This window comes from Culex pipiens, unplaced genomic scaffold (genome assembly GCF_016801865.2).
Source record: "Culex pipiens pallens isolate TS unplaced genomic scaffold, TS_CPP_V2 Cpp_Un0003, whole genome shotgun sequence".
NCBI lineage: Eukaryota > Metazoa > Arthropoda > Insecta > Diptera > Culicidae > Culex > Culex pipiens.
This window is the reverse complement of record NW_026292820.1, coordinates 812,819-818,085: the sequence shown is the minus strand read 5'-3', so window position 1 is coordinate 818,085 and position 5,267 is coordinate 812,819. Positions and strand designations below refer to the sequence as shown.

Below are 5,267 nucleotides of genomic sequence, written 5' to 3'. Positions count from 1 at the left end.
CGTGCTTCGATTGGTACTTTTGGTTTGAGATGTCCGTTCTCTAATAAGCTCCAGGCTCTCTAGTTCCGGGTTGACAACGAGCGTGACGGCACCTTCGACGACTGTAAACATTCGCGCTAGACGTATACACGAAAAAAGCCGATTGGACTCCGCTAATGGTACGTTCGTTTGATGGCTAGTTCCACACTGAGTGCCGCACTCAGAGCTGTCAAAGTGTTTGTTTGAAGAAACTCGCGCTAGTTCCGCACGAGTTTCGCCGCCATCTTGGAACTGAAACTCTAGTGCCGCACTCGATATTTTTTCAGTTTCATGCGAGTTCCACGCGCACTGACAAATGACGTTCGATTGAACCAAAACTGGCACCGACGAGTGCGGCACTCAGTGCCGCACCGGCTCTTCAAACGAACGTACCATAAGATTGCGTTTGAGCCTTTTTTGCACATTGGCGACACCTGCTGGTGTCGCACACAAACACTCGTGTGCGTTTCGGCGGCCGATGACGTTTTCGGCAACGCGAGCTGCTTCCCAGTTAACTCAATCCGAATTCTGAAACGGAATCTAATTAGAATCTATACAAATTCCGTTTCAAACACAACCACTGGTTCCGTGTTTGAACCGGTTGTTGCGTTTGAAACGGAATTTGTATACGATTCTAATTAGATTCCGTTTCATAATTCGGATTGATTTGACTGGGTTCCGCTGAAAGTTTCGGTTGATCTTTGAAATTGCAGCGTCACTACCCAGTCAAATCAATCCGAATTCTGAAACGGAATCTAATTAGAATCGTATACAAATTCCGTTTCAAACGCAACAACCGGTTCGAACACGGAACCGGTTGTTGCGTTTGAAACGGAACTTGTATACGATTCTAATTAGATTCCGTTTCAGAATTCGGATTGATTTGACTGGGTAGGGTTGAACCTTTTTTTTGAGGAAAACTAAATCAAAGATGATTAAATGATCACTTCTAAAAGCATTTTTGCAGGTTGGCTTTTTCGGCCACTACGGTGACAAATGGCAATGGAGCACTTCCATTCGAGCAGTTTTTGCTTTTTTCTACAATGTATTTCTTATGGAGCGAACTGTCAAAAACTGCTCGACTGCGGGTGCTCCATTGCTTACTTTAGGATTCCCCGTGTGAATCATAATGCTTTGAAGTGTTTTTTCTCTCTTACGATTCCCGGTGGTTGCCGTCTTTGATGTCCACCTTAGTAATTTGGGTCACGCAAACAAGCCCGCAAACTACAAGCATTTGTAGGTTTGAAAACAGCTGCGGTAAACCACCTCCAAATTGGGCGCAGAACACTCCACTCAACGGCGGCAACCTCAAGCTACTGGCAACACATCTCCAACATCTACCTTTCACTAAAAAAAATCGGCTCTTCTCCACTCGGTCAGTTGAGTCGTTAACGTGGTAGTAAACAAACCAAAAATAGATCAGAAGAGGGAGAGGAAAAAGAGAAAGAGAGCAGCATTTTTGCTTCTCTCATTTTTGACATTTTGTGCAGGGTTGGATCAACAACAGTAGAGGCTAGCTGGAAATCAGAAATATAAAGTCCAAAACCGCCCAAGTAACCAAACAGCACTAAAACAAGTCAGTGTTCAGCACTACAAGCGCTTTACCAGCTGCGGATTATTGCTAACAAGTTTAGACATCTGCACTAAAAGCGCTTTTACAGCTGATTTGCGACCGGTTTTGGACTTTATATTTCTGATTTCCAGCTAGCCTCTACTGTTGTTGAGGCTAGCTGGACCCTGCACAAAACGTCAAAAAAATTGAGAGAAGCAAAAATGTGATCTCTCGGCTCTCTCTATTTCCCCTCCCCCTCTTCTGATCTATTTTTGGTTTGTTTACTACCACGTTACCGACTCAGCTGTCCGTGTGGGGAAAAGCCGATTTTTTTGCGTGAAAGGTAGATGTTGGAGATGTGATGCCTTGATGCTTGAGTTTGCCGCCGATGTGTTGAATTTTCTGCGCCTTTATCCATTCGCCCAATTTGGAGTTGGCTTACCGCAGCTGTTTTTAAACCTATCAATGCTTGTACTTTACATGATACCTAAAATAACTCTGTGGTATATGTTCCGTCAGACTCTGCTGGGACAGGTTTCTCCTTTATGACCAGTACCCCAGTACCCACGGCGAATTCTAAAGATTCTTTAGGCACCGAAGAGGCCCGAAAAATGTCAACCTTTAGGCCAACCTACATTTTTCAAAAGAAGCGATCAAGGAAGCGATTCTCTTTCATAATAATCGCAACATTAGTCCTCATGTTGTTTATTCAGCTCTTACGAAAAAATTCGATAAGGACTGAAAAAAACGACAGCACCTGCTAAAGCATGAAATCATGAGGGCTTTTGTTAATTTGAATATTATCCACCGGTGTCTACCGCGGTAAATGAAATCTAGATTAAATTTTCAAAACAACCTATCCCTCATGGGTTTCCTATGCAGATAGGGCCTTTTGAAAATTTAATCGAGAAATACTTCATTTTGACATTTCCAGATACATTTTCGTGTAGCATGTTTTGTCACGCGGTGGGTGCGTTCAGTGCTGCCGTTGTTGCAGCACTCTGTGAACGCATCCCAGAAATGTCAGTTTGACAAATGGCACTCAGTGAACGTATCCCAGAAATGTCATCTTGACAAACAGGTTTCGATTTTATTTTTCGTTCAATTTGTTTTGATTTTGTTTCAGTTCTTAGAAATTGTGCACTGATTGTTTGTCTGCGCCGTCTTAATCGGTTTGTATTTTTTAATTTGTTGTTATCTTTTGCTGAAAATTAACATTTTTTCAGGCAAATCACACAAGATTCCACCTCAAATATCGTGGTGGTACACGGACCGAAATCCTCCACTGAGTGACCGCGGGATTTACGGAGACTGTCAGATTTTTTTTTCAAGAGGATGCGATCATTTCCTCAAATTGGACAAATCTACACATTGGCGGTAAATACGTCGTAAAACGGTTTATGGAATCGACGACACCGAGTTGGTGGAAAAGTTCTGCAGGTTTGATGTCAAGTGGCCAACGTGACAGTTTGGTAGCGGGAACGCTTTCCACCATCATCAACTGGGAGCGATAGCTCGAAAGTCAGCATGGCTTGCCAATTACAACATCACCCACAAGCTGATGCCAACGGAAACGCTGCTGCAGAACCATCTGGAAGATTTGTTCCATTTGCTAAACTTTTTGAACAAGCACAAGTTAAACGACCTGAGCGCGTTCCTGAACGAGATTGCCGATTCAAACAAGGAGGATCAGGTAAATAGTGCGCATTATTCATCTATCAAATTGATGATTGACCATATTTCGGTTAAAGTCAAGTCAATTTTCAAATTATTTCAACTCGTTTTGTTTTTAAAATTCTAGATCGAAAACTGCACAAAATGTTGGATCTGCACATGCTGCTGCGTCTCAAGGCGGACGTGATGAAGACACTCTCGCAGTGTCGCAGTCCTCGATGCAGAAAAGCTCAACAAGTACATCCTGACCCGTAACGTCGAAGCGCTGAACGCAAAAAGCGTTGGCGGACCAAAAGAAGTGCTGCAAGCATCATATCTGTTCCCGGTCGCGGTGTAGAAAGCTCTGCTGGGTATCGGACAGGTCAACAAGGTCATTTTCCGGCTTTGGTGGTACGACCTGGTATGAGCGATAAGGGCGTTTACTGCACAGAACAAAACGGGACAGTATTCTGCGGTTTGGCACGAAGAAGAGTACAAATTATATTTAAACTAATTATGTAAAAAACCCGATTTAATCCCACCTGGGGTGAGACAGAGCCTTTCTTACTAAAGAATATAACAATGGTAGAACTTTTTTCAATTCATAACATCGACTTTGTTTATTTATAACGTCAGCACAAAAGAAAGTCTTATGATGAAAGCAAAGTATTATAAATGATATGATTTCCAAAAGAAATAAAAAACGCAATTTTCACCAAAAGAAAATATTCAATCGTACAATATGCTTGTACGTTTGTAATCAAACAAGCGTTTATGCCAAACGCGATCATAGCAAGCTTCCCATGCGCCATTGACAATGCACACCGCGGTTTTGGTTTTTTAGCTTCGGTGAAACGCGTGTGCCGCAGGGAAGCTAGCCTAAGAAGCTTCTAAGAAAGTGACAGAGTCAGAGATAGCTATTTTCAACAACCGCACCACTACACACTAAATCGCGAGAACCTTAGGTAGAAAGCCATTGGCGTCGCCAGCATTGAAAACTTTGAAAACGATATAAACGATGAAAGCTTGGAAAGCTCCTATTGGAATCCAATGAACCCTGTTAGATAAACTTACGACAAATGAAGTCTACATTTAGGCGTTTTTAAGAGCGCACGGGAAACAAATTGATTGTAGCCGGATGAATGTCCTATGTCACAAAAGTTTTTGAATAAACATTGGACAGATATGCAAAAACGGACAGGGCAAAAGAAACCGAAAAGCTACGATATCTTACATGTTGTAGAAAACATCGGTAGACAAGCTACTACAAAACGAGTATAAGTCGAGCCTCAAAATATATGCGCCAGCATTCTCGCGCCAGTATTCGAAGCTCAACTTGACAACTTGTCGACATGGCGACGAAGCGTCGAAAATCGATGCAGTGTGATTTTTTGACGATTTTTCCGATTAAAATTCACGCTGAATCGACATATTTACGAAGATGGAAATGACGTCCTGGCTTAAAGTAAAACCTATACCTTTCTTTAGTAAGAAAGGCAAAAAGTAAATCGTTCTAAAAATTGATCGGGATTGCCGATCGATGTCAAATTTGTTTCAGATGCTCACTCATGGTCTGTACTATGAATGTAGCAAGAAATTTTGAATAAAATCAGAAATGAAAAACGTTGGTGAAGGTCACCAGGTGGGCTTTTACCTTTTTTTAGGGATTTTTTTTCTTTTGGTAGGTTAATCAAATGGCTCTAACTCCAGAACCAAATTATGGATCTGGATGAAAATTTGGGAGGTTGTAGAGCTCGAAAAATGCAATTTTTGAGATAAATAAAAAATATGAAAATGAAAAAAATTGACCATATTTTCATTTGAAAACTGTGAATTTTGTTGAAAAGTCTGGCCGCATCCGAAAACAGATGGATATTTCGAAATTTGCGTGGCAACTCGCCCAGGTTCAGCACACTAGCTTTCATCTGCACTCAGAAAAATCGAAATCGGATTTATGGGAGCTGAGAACGGCGCGACACAAAATTTTGCAAAATTTTACCACATACGAACATCACTCGACCTCCACGGAATTTATTTTCTCAAA

General features: G+C 41.7%; 1 long non-coding RNA gene across 1 annotated transcript; it reads left to right on the top strand.

Moving 5' to 3' along the window:
• Window positions 1-2,502: 2,502 nt before the first annotated feature.
• Window positions 2,503-3,831, top strand: LOC120424217 (uncharacterized). Its single transcript, XR_005606346.1, has 3 exons — window positions 2,503-2,742; window positions 2,797-3,263; window positions 3,372-3,831. It is a non-coding gene; the product is annotated as an uncharacterized LOC120424217 (long non-coding RNA).
• Window positions 3,832-5,267: the final 1,436 nt, after the last annotated feature.